This window comes from Caretta caretta, chromosome 13, assembly GCF_965140235.1.
Source record: "Caretta caretta isolate rCarCar2 chromosome 13, rCarCar1.hap1, whole genome shotgun sequence".
NCBI classification, from domain to species: domain Eukaryota; kingdom Metazoa; phylum Chordata; order Testudines; family Cheloniidae; genus Caretta; species Caretta caretta.
In genome coordinates, this window is record NC_134218.1 from 26,874,952 (window position 1) to 26,893,472 (window position 18,521).

The 18,521-nt window shown below is 45.4% G+C and overlaps 1 long non-coding RNA gene across 1 annotated transcript in view; it reads left to right on the forward strand.

Moving 5' to 3' along the window:
• Positions 1-913: 913 nt before the first annotated feature.
• Positions 914-18,521, forward strand: part of LOC125622442 (uncharacterized) — a 122,564-nt gene continuing 104,956 nt past the window's right edge. Inside the window, exons 1-2 of the long non-coding RNA XR_007352730.2 lie at positions 914-1,006; positions 3,691-3,778. This is a non-coding gene — a long non-coding RNA (uncharacterized LOC125622442). The remainder of the gene's footprint in view (positions 1,007-3,690; positions 3,779-18,521) is intronic.

Consider the following 18,521-nt stretch of genomic DNA (forward strand, 5'->3'; position numbering starts at 1 on the left):
GAATGAGCCTGTGTGACACCCCTGATTAAATCTAGCATGTTAGAACCATTAACAACAACGGATCCTTTGTACACAAAAGTTCCTTTCTCATTCTGAGTAATGCTTTTATAATGGCCCAGTATATTTAACCATACTTCAGCATTTTTCTTATAACATCCATTTACAGGGTTCAACACCTCCTGAGCAACAGTGTCAGAATTTGAGTGTTTCTTGGGGTTTGGTAGTCATACTCTGTTCCTGTTCTGGAAGAAACAGACTTATTTTCCCTTTATTCACATCACACTGGATTACATACGTTAAATACCTTTCAAGCACAGCAGCGTAAAATTTAGCCTTTTCACTGTTGATTAAATCAGTCCTTTGGAGAATATTCTTCTTTTCAGCATCCAGTAAGTAAGTTGCTATAGTTCTGATATTTTTCTCCATTGGAGGGGGAGCCATTTACTGCTCCAGCTGGTGGTCAGACATCTGGTACACTTTTTTTTTCTGCATACTCCATTATCAATTAGTCTAAAAGCCCCATTATTGGATAACAAAACTTAAGAGGACTGACCGATAACCCTCCCCGCCCCAGACTGTTTCACCAGATGTCTCTTTCTTTTGAGAGACCATTTTATTACAGAGGGTTTTTATAAATTTCTTTCTTTTTTTTTGAGTACTTGCCCGTAGTTCTGTGTCAAAGGGATGTTTCCTTTTAAAGTAGTCGGTACTGTTTCTGAGATGACTGGTAGTAAATCTTCAAAGGCTGAATACAGGATAGCCTTCTTCTGCTGTGAGGATGATTTCATAAGTAGATTTAGAAGGCTCAGGTTTCTTTTCACACAGCTAGACATATTTTTGGTTGGCTATTAAAAGGAGGCTTGCCGATTAAATCATCTCTCTCTCTCTCTCTTTTTTTTTATACCCTGTTGTTTCCCCCTCTCCCCCAACTGTAGAATGCTGGAGGGAAAAGCCCTGTTCTTCATCTGTAAACCTCTTGCATAGAAGCATTTAAATCTACCACAAGGTATCTGTATTTTTTGCTGGCACCCTGAGCTTTTAGAAGGACTTGGGCCTTACCAGGATACATTTACTGTGCCAGGGTTCGCAAAAAGAAAAGGAGTACTTGTGGCACCTTAGAGACTAACCAATTTATTTGAGCATGAGCTTTCGTGAGCCACAGCTCACTTCATCAGATGTGTACCGTGGAAACTGCAGCAGACTTTATATACACACAGAGAATATGAAACAATACCTCCTCCCACCCCACTGTCCTGCTGGTAATAGCTTATCTAAAGTGATCAACAGGTGGGCCATTTCCAGCACAAATCCAGGTTTTCTCACCCTCCACCCCCCCACACAAATTCACTCTCCTGCTGGTGCTAGCCCATCCAAAGTGACAACTCTTTACATAATCAAGTCGGGCTATTTCCTGCATAGATCCAGGTTTTCTCACTTCCCCCCCACCCCCATACACACACAAACTCACTCTCCTGCTGGTAATAGCTCATCCAAACTGACCACTCTCCAAGTTTAAATCCAAGTTAAACCAGAATATCTGGGGGGGGGGGGGGTAGGAAAAAACAAGAGGAAACAGGCTACCTTGCATAATGACTTAGCCACTCCCAGTCTCTATTTAAGCCTAAATTAATAGTATCCAATTTGCAAATGAATTCCAATTCAGCAGTTTCTCGCTGGAGTCTGGATTTGAAGTTTTTTTGTTTTAAGATAGCGACCTTCATGTCTGTGATTGCGTGACCAGAGAGATTGAAGTGTTCTCCGACTGGTTTATGAATGTTATAATTCTTGACATCTGATTTGTGTCCATTTATTCTTTTACGTAGAGACTGTCCAGTTTGACCAATGTACATGGCAGAGGGGCATTGCTGGCACATGATGGCATATATCACATTGGTGGATGTGCAGGTGAACGAGCCTCTGATAGTGTGGCTGATGTTATTAGGCCCTGTGATGGTGTCCCCTGAATAGATATGTGGGCACAATTGGCAACGGGCTTTGTTGCAAGGATAAGTTCCTGGGTTAGTGGTTCTGTTGTGTGGTATGTGGTTGTTGGTGAGTATTTGCTTCAGGTTGCGGGGCTGTCTGTAGGCAAGGACTGGCCTGTCTCCCAAGACTTGTGAGAGTGTTGGGTCATCCTTTAGGATAGGTTGTAGATCCTTAATAATGCGTTGGAGGGGTTTTAGTTGGGGGCTGAAGGTGACGGCTAGTGGCGTTCTGTTATTTTCTTTGTTAGGCCTGTCCTGTAGTAGGTAACTTCTGGGAACTCTTCTGGCTCTATCAATCTGTTTCTTTACTTCCGCAGGTGGGTATTGTAGTTGTAAGAAAGCTTGACAGAGATCTTGTAGGTGTTTGTCTCTGTCTGAGGGGTTGGAGCAAATGCGGTTGTATCGCAGAGCTTGGCTGTAGACGATGGATCGTGTGGTGTGGTCAGGGTGAAAGCTGGAGGTATGCAGGTAGGAATAGCGGTCAGTAGGTTTCCGGTATAGGGTGGTGTTTATGTGGCCATTGTTTATTAGCACTGTAGTGTCCAGGAAGTGGATCTCTTGTGTGGACTGGACCAGGCTGAGGTTGGTGGTGGGATGGAAATTGTTGAAATCATGCAACCTGAAGCAAATACTCACCAACAACCACATACCACACAACAGAACCACTAACCCAGGAACTTATCCTTGCAACAAAGCCCGTTGCCAATTGTGCCCACATATCTATTCAGGGGACACCATCACAGGGCCTAATAACATCAGCCACACTATCAGAGGCTCGTTCACCTGCACATCCACCAATGTGATATATGCCATCATGTGCCAGCAATGCCCCTCTGCCATGTACATTGGTCAAACTGGACAGTCTCTACGTAAAAGAATAAATGGACACAAATCAGATGTCAAGAATTATAACATTCATAAACCAGTCGGAGAACACTTCAATCTCTCTGGTCACGCAATCACAGACATGAAGGTCGCTATCTTAAAACAAAAAAACTTCAAATCCAGACTCCAGCGAGAAACTGCTGAATTGGAATTCATTTGCAAATTGGATACTATTAATTTAGGCTTAAATAGAGACTGGGAGTGGCTAAGTCATTATGCAAGGTAGCCTGTTTCCTCTTGTTTTTTCCTACCCCCCCCCCCCCCAGATATTCTGGTTTAACTTGGATTTAAACTTGGAGAGTGGTCAGTTTAGATGAGCTATTACCAGCAGGAGAGTGAGTTTGTGTGTGTATGGGGGTGGGGGGGAAGTGAGAAAACCTGGATCTATGCAGGAAATAGCCCGACTTGATTATGTAAAGAGTTGTCACTTTGGATGGGCTAGCACCAGCAGGAGAGTGAATTTGTGTGGGGGGGTGGAGGGTGAGAAAACCTGGATTTGTGCTGGAAATGGCCCACCTGTTGATCACTTTAGATAAGCTATTACCAGCAGGACAGTGGGGTGGGAGGAGGTATTGTTTCATATTCTCTGTGTGTATATAAAGTCTGCTGCAGTTTCCACGGTACACATCTGATGAAGTGAGCTGTGGCTCACGAAAGCTCATGCTCAAATAAATTGGTTAGTCTCTAAGGTGCCACAAGTACTCCTTTTCTTTTTGCGAATACAGACTAACACGGCTGTTCCTCTGCAACCTGTGCCAGGGTTGTGATCTGTAACTTACCTCTAGGGTTTTTTAAAAGAACCGTGTACTTTTGTTTTTAGGTCAATTGTGTGGCTTGTTTTTCCCTGACAGAATACAGTCTGAACGATATACATTCAACTCCAGCTCTGGTGATGCAGATTTTGACAGGTATGCAATATCCAGAATAAACCTTACTGAATTAAGTTAAACCATATTGAATTCACTTTAATACTTTTAGGGTCCATTGTATTAAAAATGCAATTGTTTGTGTTACTGTGTGATTGTATGTAAATTTGCTAGGCGGAGAGGGTATGCTAATGTCTTTCCTCTGGTTATCAGCTGTTTGATGCTCAGCCCTGGGGAGGAAACCCTCCGTCTGGCTGATTACCTACTCATGTTCCCTTCAAAAGTTGAAACTGGCGTTTCCAGAGATGAGCAGACGAGCAAAGAGAGGATGCTGGGATAAATAACCTGAGTTTAAACTGACTCCTGGCTTTTTTTTCTGGTCCAGCAAATGGATCAGACCTCCAGTTCACAGCGGGCCCCAAGCTTAGAGAAGGGTTGGAAGGACTTCTGCCTGCGGAAGCCCTATGAGACTGTTTTCTCATTCTGAGCAAAGGGTATGATGAACTCGAAACCCAAGGAAAACCCTGTGAGGGACTGCTCCTGGCTGTTAGAGGGGGTGTTCTCTAGCAAGTTTATTGTGTTCCAGTTCTTGTACTTTTTTTGCTGTTTTCTCTGTAATGCTTTCACCTTAAGAATAAATTCTGCTTGCTTAGAAAGTATAGGTAAGTATAGAAAGGAAGTAGAGGTGCAGGAGCCGTAAACTGTGACACATACTTAGTGGAGGCTTTCCTCAACTTCATTACTGTCACAAGCAAAGTCCATCAGATCAACCACAATAATCTTCTTGAGTTTGCTGGTCAGTGTAATGGACTGTCCCCATGCTCTGGGGCCAAGAAATATCCCTAGGGAGGCCACATTACCTCCACATCATTTATTTATATTATTTTCATGAACCCCAGTACAGTCCTGTACAGCAAAGTATTTCAGTGGTTTCTTGCCCTTTCCCACAGGGCCACAGAGGAACAGAGCTCTTTCTCCCTTGGGATCTCAAAGTATACTGGGCTCAGCTAACCCACTCCTCTCCACCCGCACCTCATGGCCTCTTCTGACTTTGAAGTCTATCACGCTCATCTAGTACAGGGGTTCTCAAACTTCATTGCACCATGTCCCCCTTCTGACAACAAAAATTACTACATGACCCCAGGAGGGGAGGTCCAAAGCTTGAGTCCTGCCACACTGGGCAGGCAGGGCAGCAAAGCCAAAGCCATACCAGCCTGGGCAGGGAAGCCGAAGCCCAAGGGGTTCAGTGCCAAACAGAGGGCCTGTAACCTGAGCCCTGCCACTCAGAGCTGATGCCCTAGGGCTTTGGCCCTGGGACTCAGGTTTCAGCCCTGAGCCCCAGCAAGACTAAGGCCAGCCCTGGCAACCCCATTAAAATGGGGTCATGACCTACTCTGAGGTCCCGACCCACAGTTGGAGAACTGCTGATCTAGTCTAAGCCATGATCACCTAGTTTCTTCTTTTATAGCCATCAGCTGATGGCTAATTCGTTCATCCACCCCCAGAATGATCAGCTAATTAGCTACACAGTCCCTAGTCAGCCTTCTCCAGGGAATATAATTGGTGCCTAAGTGATCAGAAGGCTGGCTCACCTGTTAACTTCCCAGCTCACAGTGAAACAGCTGATCATCATTAAAGTACCAGGTAAACCCTCCACACAGTTGGTAAAAGAATACTTACAAAGAAATTCTTTATACAAAGGCAGCTGATAGCTGTCCTTCTCAGGCCCAACTGAATACATTCAACTGGAATTTTTCAGTAAGTCTTTATAAAAAAACTTTCCTCCCATGGTTACTGGGCCCCATAAGAATAACTGGAAAAGGGTGTTTCCAACAGCTGTCCCTTTTAAAATCCTGTAGAGTACAACCCTCAGTGGTGACTCTCTTGTCGTAATTGACTTTTTCTGGGATTTTTTTAAAGTGTTTTTATTTGTATCAACCACGGCCTTTTGTTCTAGACAATAGATTGTTGTTGCATTACTATCTCTCTAGGAGTGGCCTGTGTGGGGTCCAAGCAAGAGGGACTAGATCAGGGGTGGGCAAACTACAGCCCTCCCGCTGGTTTAACCCAGCCCTTGAGCTCCTGCTGGGGAGCAGGGTCTGGGGCTTGCCCTGCTCCAGCCGGGGACCGGGGTCGGAGGCTGCTCTACACGCGTATGCTGAGGCTCCCAGAAGAAGCAGCAGCAGCAGCATGTCCCTCCTCTGGCTCCTATGTTTAGGGGCAGAGAGGGGGCTCCGTGCACTGCCCCCGCCCCAAGCACCACCCCCGGAGCTCCCATTGGTTGGGAACTGCGTCTAATGGGAGCTGCAGGAGTGGCGACTGAGGATGGGGCAGCGCGCAGAGCCGCCTAGCCGAACCTCCACATAGGAGCCAGAGGGGGGATGTTCCAGGAGCTGCTTGAGGTAAGCACCACCCGGAGCCTGCACCCCTGACCTCCAGTCCTGATCCCTCTCCCGCCCCCCTACCCCAACCCCTGCACCCCACACCCTGAACTCCTCATTCTAGTCCCACCCCAGAGCCCGCACCCCCAGCCAGAGCCCTCATCCCCTCCTGCCCCCCAACCCGAATTTTGTGAACATTCATGGCCCACCATACAATTTCCATGCCCAGATGTGGCCCTTGGGCCAAAAAGTTTGCCTGCCCCTGGACTAGATCTTTCAAACATACAAAGTTAATCTTTTCATGGGTCCACACGTTCAGTTCATCCCCTTTAATTTTCATAGAGGCTTTTCTCCCTGGCAACTTTTACCTAGAGGTCTTTAGCCCTGCTGACACAAACACCATGGTGCGCCGATCTGGTGGAACCTCCTTTGTGAGCTCCCCTAACTAATAACCTGGAGGCAGGTTCTGCTCCCGCTCATGCCTCTCGGCTATCGCAGAGCCTGTGGCATGCTACAGGCAGAGCTTCTGCAACTTGTCTCACAGGTCATGCAGCTGTAGACACATGTAGGCCATGGTGAAAATGTCATGTCTGGGATGTGGACAGCCAGGCCTAGATGTTGGAGCCAGAGTCAGGGCCAGAAACTGGAGTAAGAAACCAGGATTCAAGCTACACCCTTATTTGTAGAGTCCTAGCAAAAGCCAAAGTCTGTTGAGCGGGGTAGAGAGGCTCACTGTCGCATGCTGTATAGACAACCACTGAAAATAGGATTGCTTGATCTGCCCCTGTTCAAACTCAGCTGTATAAAATCATCTGGTTCTACCCAGGCTTTTACACCGCCCAGCACTGGTTGTACCTCCTATGAATAGCCTTCAGAGCCTGCATAAACGACTCAGTCTGGTCCAAGTTAACAAAGCAAAACTTCTAAATAATACAAAGTGGCCCTAAACCTTCAGGATCGGTGTGTGCGTGCGTTGCGTGCATGATCATCAGAAGGTTTTACCCTAGCAGTACCCGTCACGTCGGCTGTGGAGCCCCCGGGACTGGCACCTTTATGGCGGTGTATATAGGTCCCTGCCAACCCGCTGCCTGCCCATTTCCTCCTTACCACCAGTGATGGTCATCGGAGCAACTGGTCTCTTGCTTTGCAAGTGTTTTCTAGCATTTTTCTGTGTATATAGTTGTTACTTTTCACTAGATTGTTAGTCAGTTTTATTAGTTAGTATGTTTAAGTTGGGGGGGTTCCCCCTCAATATTTTCCCCAGGCACCGGGGCATGCCGCAGCCCCAGGGATTCAAGCCGTGCGAGAGGTGCAGTAAACCTATACCCAAAGGGGATCCGCATGCTGCTTGTCTGAAGTGCTTAGGAGAGGGCCATTTGCAAGACAAGTGCATCTAGGGTGACCAGATGTCCTGATTTTATAGGGAGAGTCCTGATATTTGGGGCTTTTTCTTATATTGACACCTATTACCAGCCCATCCTGTCCTTTTCACTCTTTCTATCTGGTCACCCTAAGTGCACCATTTGCAGAGGATTCAAGCCCAGAATTGAGAGAGAGAGACACTATTGTCTCAAGCTCCTCTTAATGGAGTCTGCTCTTCGGCCCCAACTGAACTCCAGTGTTCAGACTCTGTTAGGGCAGTTCCTCAACTCGTACCCCGTACCTGGCAAAGTGGAAGCGTTTCTGCATTTGGTCCCGACAGAAAGGTAACACTCCACTTCCACAGCAACAAGTCTCTATTCCCCTTGTGCTAGACGACCTCTTGTACCCGAAGCTACCGGGGCTGGTTATATCTTCTAATAAGGTGCACCTGGTGGCCATCTTTACCTTCCACCTGGGCATGGGGGGCAGGTCAGTCTTTGGCAATCCCATGGTGGACCGGTTCCTTAAGGGTTTAGATAGGCTTTATCTCCAGGTGAGGCAGCCTGTTCCCCAGTGGGACCTTAACCCGGTTCTTTACAGATTTATGGGCCCCCCTTTCGAGCTACCGGTGACCTGCCCCTTATCCTACCTCTCCTGGAAAATGGCTTTTCTGCAGGCCATAAGCTTGGCCAGAAGGGTCTCTGAACTCAGAGCACTTACTTCCGAGCCCCCCTACATGGTCTTTTACAAAGACAAGGTACAGCTACGCCCACAGCCAATGTTCCTACCTAAACTAATCTTGCATTTTCATGTGAATCAGGACATATTTCTACCGGTATTCTTTCCTAAGCCTCATGCCAGCAACAAAGAGCGAGCACTCCATTCCCTTGACATCAGGCATGCCCTAGCCTTCTATATTGAATGCACTAGGCCGTTTTGTATGTCACCACAGCTCTTTTTTGTAATCGCCAAGAGGATTAAAGGGCTCCCCATCTTGACCCAGTGTATTTCGACATGGATCACATCCTGCATCAGAACCTGCTACAACCTAGCTAAAATTCCAGCCCTGCTGTTAATGGCACACTCCACAAGAGTGCAGGCATCATCCGCTGCATTCCTTGCACAGGTCCACACCTGTAGACACACTTATTGGATTTATTGGGAGTGGACCACATCTACCCTGACTGAACTGACCTTCAACACCTGGTTCTCCACTTGTAAGGTAACTCCCTTCTCTTCATGTGCCAATATATATTGATGCCTATATCTGTAATGTGAAAGCTGTTTAGTCTTTTGATATGTTTGATGTAAGCTGCCTATGTTTCTGAGCCATGTAGAAAAGTGGATAACACGTCTCATAAATATGGATTTTCAACTTAGTTGGCAATTTGTTATTGTTCCGTACTCTGTCTTGCAAAGGACCATAGTTCCTGGCTGCTTTGCCAATTCTACTAGTGAGCTCAGCATCAAGACCTACATTTGTGGTAACTGCTTTGTTTACCTTCTATGTAACTGTACTTTCATTGTCCTCCGCCTGTAATCAAGCCAGTCACACAGGTGAATCCACATTCCTTTGTCTCGGGCAGGTTGGGTTTATGCACTGCCTCCCAAACACATTTTAAGAACATATTTCCAGCCCACATATGTAACTCTTTGTAAACAACCCGTACATGCATCATACAATGATTTTCAGGACCTGCATGACACCAGTGTACCTTACATGACCTTTACCATTTGATATGGACTATGACAGCCTGTTGGGGTAGTGAGCTAGAGTATGGGGGGAGGGGCTCTAAGGGGCACAAGCATTTAATAAGCTTTTCAGGCACAGTTCAGCACAAAGACACTGGCGTTTGTGTGAACTGCACTTCAGAGAATATAAACTGCAGTCATGATGCTGCTGTCCTGCCATGTCTAATACACCCCTCACAGTCGTCAAAAAGCTTCTCTGTAAGACCGAATGCTTAAGAATACCATGGATATCCTTACAAAGGGTAAGAAACACACATGATAGACTGCCTAACTCTTATGCTTATTGCATGATTCAGATTCAGATAGCTCTATGGCTAGCACCCTCCTTAGAGAGAGAGATTTCCCCGCCTCCCCTTTGCTCTCAGTGACCTCTGTAACACCCTGTCTAGGCAATGGGCAAAAACAACTTGGTCCTTTTTCATTAGTGTCTATTGATCTAATGCCGTCCTGGTTCTCTGGGGTGTCCAGAAAGGCATCATCCAGCTATTGAGAGATTTTCAGAAAAGAAACACCAGTAAGCACAGTTTTAGAAAACATCCAGGTTTCTAATGCCAACATTTTCGTCCTCTCAGTATTTTATACCCTATTTACCCAAAGCTTGGCTCCACAGTTCAAATTATTCTATGGAGAGCCCCCAACCTCATATGAGGTCTCCCGCTTTATGGGATCAGATAAAGGGTGGGCATCACATTTGCCAGATAGCCTCACGATTGCTTGTGTCTCCAGATCAGGATCTGGAGTCTCCAGTAGCAGCTGGACCAGAGGACTCCCCTTGACCTCCCACTTCTCCACTTCAGAATTGTTGCCAAGGTTGTTCTTCCTTTGCAGGTGCCCATGCACCATTAGCGCTAAAACTAATCTTGCAGTTCTCATGGGGTGAAAGAATCCATGTTTCCTCTCCACATTGCCCTGATTTCTGAACATATGCTCTTGAACAAGATGGTCTCTTTCATACCTTGAGGGCTTTCGGGATAGTGCTCCCAAACAGCCAATGGCTAAACACTAAAGGCCAGGAGGGTCAAGTACGGAGCCAAACATAAACAGCTTCTTTTCATAAGTAATTAATTAGCATCAAGATATTTCTTTGCATTATCCCAGTCAGTTTAATTCCTCCCACCAGAGCTGCGCAGGAAAAATCACTGTCCTTCTTACCACAGGAGAAGTCTCCTTTCATCAGTCTAAACCTCTTTCTACCAAGTCCTTGGCAGAGTCTGGAAATATAGTGAGGGAACTCCTCATCCCTCACTTCTGTCAAACCCTGCTCCTTAGCCTGCATAGAAACAATTATTTAAAGTATCACAGAATTTAAGAATCATACTAGTTAAAGAGGGAAAGACCAGCTAATGTACTGTCTCTGTCTGGAGTAACTATTGTAGTAACCTAGTATGGTGTATATTTGATCAGCCTGTAGAATATTCAGTGGTTTATCTAGTTTTTTTTCTAGTGCTTTGTCTAGTTACAAATGTCTTGAGGATGAAATTTCTACCTCTTCTCTTGGCAAACCATCTCAGAGTTTAACAGTCTAGTCTAGGGCCCTAATTACAGTATCTAGCCACTGGATCTGACTCGGGATTTATTTAGCCTAAATTTGCCTTTTTCGTAATTTTATCCTACATCTTCAAATTTTGTTCATGTAAATGGTTGGGTTTGACCCATAAAACCCTAAATGGCTTAGGGGACTTGCTTACTTAGGAGATGCCTCTCTCCTCAGGTCATACTACAGCAGTTGCCATCACTGAAGTCCCTTGAGCTAAAGCCTGTGTTGCCTAACAAAGTCTTTAGGCTAAATTGTCCTCTCACACACGCCAGCTTCCTGCTGTGTTTCAGGTCCAGCCACCTCTCCCCCTGAGAGCTGATTCCTTCCCTCCCACTCATTGTTGCCTGTATGAATTAATGCAGGCATGCTCTGCGCTCTGGCCAGTATCATACCACCATAAATCAGAAGCAGCACGGTTCAGTTTCTTAACTCGACTGTTACGTGCTGCTTGCTATCTCTTCCTGGGTTATTTTGAATTATTTTCACACTGACACCACCTCGCTGACCCCAGTTGAGTTCCAGAAGCTTTACAGAGCAGAGAGAACTTTGAAATACAGTCTTTGGAACAGCAGCTGTTTAGCCTGTTGAAAAGACAATTGTTCTCTCTCACCATGTCCTGAATCCCAGCTAACATCTTAATTGGCACTTGTGACAATAAATGCAAGTCAAGTGTCAAGTGTACCTGTCCTCATTAAGAGTTCCATTATTAATTTGTAACCAACATTCAATGGCAAATCCTTACCAGCTTTCACCATCCTGCCCCCATAGATTCACTGTTCAGTCCTAATTTAAGTCAAATACTTCCCTTCCCCATCCTACAAACAAATGGTGTGAACTGTAGTGTGTTCCCATACACAAAGAGAAACCAGTCAGTATTTGTGACTTTTAAAATAGCTTAAGGTAAAAGAACAAAAGCAAAGTCTCCAGGAGAGAGCAAAGTATGTGTATCTCCTCTGTAAGAAGCTGTATTTGAACTGACCTCAAAATGGCAGTTGCCTCTCGCAGATTTTTCCACATTTTAAAGGTGCAGTTCACAGAAAATGTCACAATCCAATGATCCCCACAGCTTTTCTGTCAGGTTTATGCTGCTCCCAGCTAGTTTCACAGTGAGAAGTGAGCACTATTGTGAGGCGAATACAATGTAGCCAGGGCCAGCTGAACAATACAGGCAGAAAAAATCATTGCTCATGGTGAGCGCATATTTACATGGCAAGAAAAAATACCTGACCCCTATGAATAACATCTGGAAATTAGAGGTTTTAAAGACTTTTGATTATTGGTTGAAAACTGAGCCTTAAATCATTTTAGCAATTAAATATTAGCGATTAGGGAACATCAAAAGAACAGGATGGGCCAAAACAAAAAATTATGACTACCTATCTGAGCCTTTGTGGGGTCATCAATACTGAGTTGGAGTGTCTACGAGAACAGGGGTTTTCACTATGCCGATGTAATGTATCTGTTCAGTGCTTGGTTGCTATAGTGAGGGTGTGGTAGAAATTGATTAGATCAATAGTTTTCAACGTTTTTTCATTTGCGGACCCCTAAAACATTTCAAAGGGAGGTGCGGACCCCTTTGGAAATCTTAGACATAGTCTGTGGACCCCTGGGGTTTAAAACCAGTGGATTAGATAGAAATCTTCATCTTCTAACACTTCTGCTTCCTCTCCCACCTGGAATCTAGAAGCACAGAGGCACAAGAATTTAAAAATAAGGGGAGTTAGAAAAGAATTAACTCAATGGTTGTGTAACTCAGTGGTTTGACAAAGAAAAACAGTTTCTGGTTTGTTTTAAGCTTTTGGCAAATGTGTGTTTGTGTGGAGGAGCATTCTTTTCCCTGAGTCGATTTTTCCATCAGTAATAAATACAAGAAGCCAGATACCGTTGAGTTTATATTTTGTTTATTCAGTATGTAGATTTTACAAGCAGGGGAGCTGCAGCGTGTATTAGGTTACACCTGAGTTCTGTAGGGTTTCTCGTGGTGGAGAAGAATATTTTTATGAATTGAATTGGTGTGTTTGGTGTTGGGTATAATTGTGTTGTGTAAGTATACATAGACGTACGTTTGTATTTTTAACTATACTAACTAGAACAACTAATATATAGGGACTTACTGGTAGTAAAGTCATATTTGTAGTAATAATGCATTGGCCTAGTGTGTGTGAGGCTGGCTTCCTAGTCTAGGGGCTGACCCCAGCAGCTATGCAGCTTGCTATCCTTTGTAGAGATAAAGGAGTTTGTCTTTAGCAAAAATGGCACAGGTCTGTGCTTTTGGTGTGGAAGGCCTAGAATCACATTTATTCAGCAGGGATCAGCACTGGCCATTCTAGGGACCAGGCAAATGCCCAGTTGTCTACGGCCCAGGCTAGTTCTGATTTTGTTGCTATATACCACAGGCAATAACTCTGCAAAATTCTCTCAATTTTTGGGGGAGGTTTTGTTGGTTGCATTTCAGGGAGTCAGATTTTGGGGTGTGGCTAACCAGCTTGACAATGTTTTATCTCAGTCCAGATGGGTAGGAAAATCTGCAGGAAACTTGTGCACTCCAAGGCCACTAAAGAGAATCTGCTGGTTTAAAGACCTGCTAAAAATTCTTGTAGATATCTGGAGACTATGCTTTGAAACAGAGATTAACACCCATTCTCTGTTTTCCTTGAACATGTTTTTCACTAGCAAATTGATTACAGGCTTATATTGGAGTTTGGTCAAACTTATACCCATTGCTCCAACCAAAAGCCTTTCTGCTTCTGCTCTGTGCATTTGTCATCCCTTCTCAGATCTAACGGGAACCATTTGGCCTGCCCTTCCAATTGGATGGCAACCGAGCTTGCAAGGATGTAACAGACAAGAGGGATTCCGATACCTCTGTCACTCCCCTTTTTCTTCCCCTTCAGCTCACCTCTCTGCTGAAGCCCAGCTTAGAGTTCTGTCTTTTGAGAACAGTATGACATGGAGTTAAATCTGAAAGCCATGGGATGCCAAACCCTGAATGTACGTGTTAATAACAATGGCCAGTCAGCCTCAAGGAGAGAGTTCCATACAATTGCTTAGTGAACAAACATTTAATACATACACAAACCTTGACAAACAGTATTTGGAATACTTTCAAATGACTTCTTAAACAAAACAATTAGGCAGTAAACCAAAGCTGGTCAGAAAACTTCCAACAAGTTTTTTTTTCATCAGATTTTTCAGATTCATTGAAATTGAAACCATTTTTTAGAAAAAAGAAAAGGAGTACTTGTGGCACCTTAGAGACTAACCAATTTATTTGAGCATAAGCTTTCGTGAGCTACAGCTCACTTCATCGGATGCATACTGTGGAAAGTACAGAAGACATTTTTATACACACAAACCATGAAAAAATGGGTGATTATCACTACAAAAGGTTTTCTCCCCCCCCACCCCACTCTCCTGCTGGTAATAGCTTATGTAAAGTGATGACTCTCCTTACAATGTGTATGATGATCAAGGTGGGCCATTTCCAGCACAAATCCAGGTTTGCAAACAGATGGACATCGTACCAAAAGGACTGAAGGTAAAAAATCCATTACAATCTACATACCACACAGACTATGCTGACAGCTTGTGCCACATGCTCTCAAAGAAACTGCGGAACCACCTGATCAACATTCTCTACAGCAAACAGGGAAAGATAAAGAATGAGCTCTCAAAAATGGATACTCTCATAAAAAACCAACCTTCCACACAAACTTCCTCGTGGCTGGACTTTACTAAAACTAGACAAGCCATTTACAATGGTTTTCACAATGGTTTACAATACATTTACTTTGCTTCTCTACAAAAGAAAAAGGACACTAAACTTTCTAAACTACTACATGCCACAAGGGGCCACAGCAATGGTTCCCTCAACCCACCCAGCAATATTGTTAACCTATCCGACTATACTCTTAGCCCAGCAGAAGCAGCTGTCCTATCTCAGGGCCTCTCCTTCTGCCCCTCCACCCCCACGAACATGATACAGTTCTGTGGTGACCTAGAATCCTATTTTCGACGTCTCCGACTCAAGGAATATTTCCAACACACCTCTGAACAACATACTAATCCACAGAGACCTTCCTACCAACACTACAAAAAGAAGGATTCTAGGTGGACTCCTCCCGAAGGTCAAAACAACAGACTGGACTTCTACATAGAGTGCTTCCGCCGACGTGCACGGGCTGAAATTGTGGAAAAACAGCATCACTTGCCCCATATTCTCAGCCGTGCAGAACACAATGCCATCCACAGCCTCAGAAACAACTCTGACATCATAATCAAAAAGGCTGACAAAGGAGGTGCTGTTGTCATCATGAATAGGTCGGAATATGAACAAGAGGCTGTTCAGCAGCTCTCCAACATCACTTTCTACAAGCCATTACCCTCTGATCCTACTGAGAGCTACCAAAAGAAACTACAGCATTTGCTCAAGAAACTCCCTGAAAAAGCACAAGATCAAATCCGCACAGACACACCCCTGGAACCCTGACCTGGGGTATTCTATCTACTACCCAAGATCCATAAACCTGGAAATCCTGGGCGCCCCATCATCTCAAGCATTGGCACCCTGACAGCAGGATTGTCTGGCTATGTAGACTCCCTCCTCAGGCCCTATGCTACAAGCACTCCCAGCTAACTTCGAGACACCACTGACTTCCTGAGGAAACTACAATCCATCGGTGATCTTCCTGATAACACCATCCTGGGCCACTATGGATGTAGAAGCCCTCTACACCAACATTCCACCCAAAGATGGACTACAAGCCGTCAAGAACACTATCCCCGATAATGTCACGGCTAACCTGGTGGCTGAACTTTGTGACTTTGTCCTTATCCATAACTATTTTACATTTGGGGATAATGTATACCTTCAGATCAGCGGCACTGCTACGGGTACCCTCATGGCCCCACAGTATGCCAACATTTTTATGACTGACTTAGGGGATGAGAGCTGAGGAAGCGTTGTTCTAACGCCCCTACTCTACTTGCGCTATATTGATGACATCTTCCTCATCTGGACCCATGGAAAAGAAGCCCTTGAGGAATTCCACCATGATTTCAACAATTTCCATCCCACCATCAACCTCAGCCTGGTCCAGTCCACACAAGAGATCCACTTCCTGGACATTACAGTGCTAATAAACGATGGTCACATAAACACCACCCTATACCAGAAACCTACTGACCGCTATTCCTTCCTACATGCCTCCAGCTTTCACCCTGACCACACCACACGATCCATTGTCTCTGTCTGAGGGGTTGGAGCAAATGCGGTTGTATTGTAGAGCTTGGCTGTAGACAAACACCTACAAGATCTCTATCAAGCATTCTTACAACTACAATACCCACCTGCGGAAGTGAAGAAACAGATTGATAGAGCCAGAAGAGTTCCCAGAAGTCACCTACTACAGGACAGGCCTAACAAAGAAAATAACAGAACGCCACTAGCCGTCACCTTCAGCCCCCAACTAAAACCCCTCCAACGCATTATCTACAACCTATCCTGAAGGATGACCCAACACTCTCACAAATCTTGGGAGACAGGCCAGTCCTTGCCTACAGACAGCCCCCCAACCTGAAGCGAATACTCACCAGCAACCACATACCACACAACAGAACCACTAACCCAGGAACCTATCCTTGCAACAAAGCCCGTTGCCAACTGTGCCCACATATCTATTCAGGGGACACCATCACAGGGCCTAATAACATCAGCCACACTATCAGAGGCTCGTTCACCTGCACATCTACCAATGTGATCTATGCCATCATGTGCCAGCAATGCCCCTCTGCCATGTACATTGGTCAAACTGGACAGTCTCTACGTAAAAGAATAAATGGACACAAATCAGATGTCAAGAATTATAACATTCATAAACCAGTCGGAGAACACTTCAATCTCTCTGGTCACGCGATTACAGCCATGAAAGTTGCGATATTACAACAGAAAAACTTCAAATCCAGACTCCAGCGAGAGACTGCTGAATTGGAATTCATTTGCAAATTGGATACAATTAACTTAGGTTACCTTGCATAATGACTTAGCCACGCCCAGTCTCTATTCAAGCCTATTTCCCCTTGTTTTTTCCTACCCCCCCCCCCAGACATTCTTGTTAAACCCTGGATTTGTGCTGGAAATGGCCCACCTTGATTATCATACCCATTGTAAGGCGAGTGATCACTTTACATAGCTATTACCAGCAGGAGAGTGGGGTGGGGGAGAGAAAACCTTTTGTAGTGATAATCACCCATTTTTTCATGGTTTGTGTGTATAAAAACATCTTCTGTACTTTCCACAGTATGCATCCGATGAAGTGAGCTGTCGCTCACGAAAGCTTATGCTCAAATAAATTGGTTAGTCTCTAAGGTGCCACAAGTACTCCTTTTCTTTTTGCAAATACAGACTAACACGGCTGTTACTCTGAAACCTGTCATTTTTTAGAAGGGTTTGATTTTGCCAAAGTTCTGACAAAGCCCTGCCTGCTAGGATTCCATGGGAAACCTGCCTGGTTTCCTGCCAGCATGCCTGCCTGGCTCCTCAGTAGCCCACTAGACAGACTGCCTTAAAGTTGGAAATCCCAGGGCTAGAAGCCAGATGAAAATGAAGCTTGGATCAGAGCTGACTCCTTATCATCCTATGATGAAGCCATTAAATGGTGAGGAGCCAGCAGAGGCCAGTGTGGTGAATCCGCTGCTCTTTCCCTCCTGCTCAGGAAGATGATGGGTCATCAGCAGGGGAATGTTCTGCACCAGTTAGGGGGTCATGTGGGGTGAGGCAGAGTGTCTGGAACCCTAGGAGGAGTGTGGTGTGGAAGGCAGTTGGTGGGATGAATGTTGGGATTTACAGCATTTGCCTCAGTTGTGGTGCAGCTGGCCTGCCACCAGGGACTGTGTCAAAGGAAGATGTGCCAGAGCACTGAAGAGCCCACATGAAGGACGAAAAATTACAATCCTGTACTTCAGCAATAACCCTTGTGACAGGGTCGTGCCAGATGGCTATAGGAGAGTAATTTTTTTTTTTTTTTTTAAGCAGGAAGAATTTTATTGCATAACACTTACAAAGAATCACCAAAAAGGATGATAAAGCAAAACTATGCAACAAAACAAAAGCAAATGCAAAGTATAACACAGCAGCCTTCAGGAGGGAGAAGTGTTCAGGCTAGCCTGGGCCCAGAGCCGGGGGGCTTCCTCGATACTCGTGGTCTTCCACCCCCTCGAGTTACCTAGTGCCATGCCCAGTGTCACCGATTATTCCTCTCCTGAGAGTGCCTGACAAGATGGGCAAGGCTGCGGGGTGGGCAGTTTGGAGGTGGGGGGACGTACACCCACGTGTGATAGGACCCCTCCGAGGTGACAGTGATGATGGTATCCACAGCAGCAACGGCTGGGGCTGGGGTCTCTCGCTCTTCCCCTCAATCAAAGGGTCAGATGGAGGGAACTGGATGGGGTCACCGAGCAGAGAACCTCAGACAGCGCCCACCGCTCCTCGAAGGTGTCAAGGAAGTCAGTGGATGCCGCCCAGAGGAACTCCGCCCGTATACGTGAATGTACCGAGGAACGGAAAACAGCCCTACAGTCGCAGGATGCTTCATTGGCCAACCTTCCCTCTCTGGTTTTATAGATGGCTGTTTTAGCTAGGGCTAGGAGGAGGTTAACCAGGAGATCCCACGACTTTGTGGGGCCACAGATGGGGAGTGTATAGATAAAAAGGGGAGGGGAAAAATGTAGCCAAAAGCGTAATAAAATATTCGTG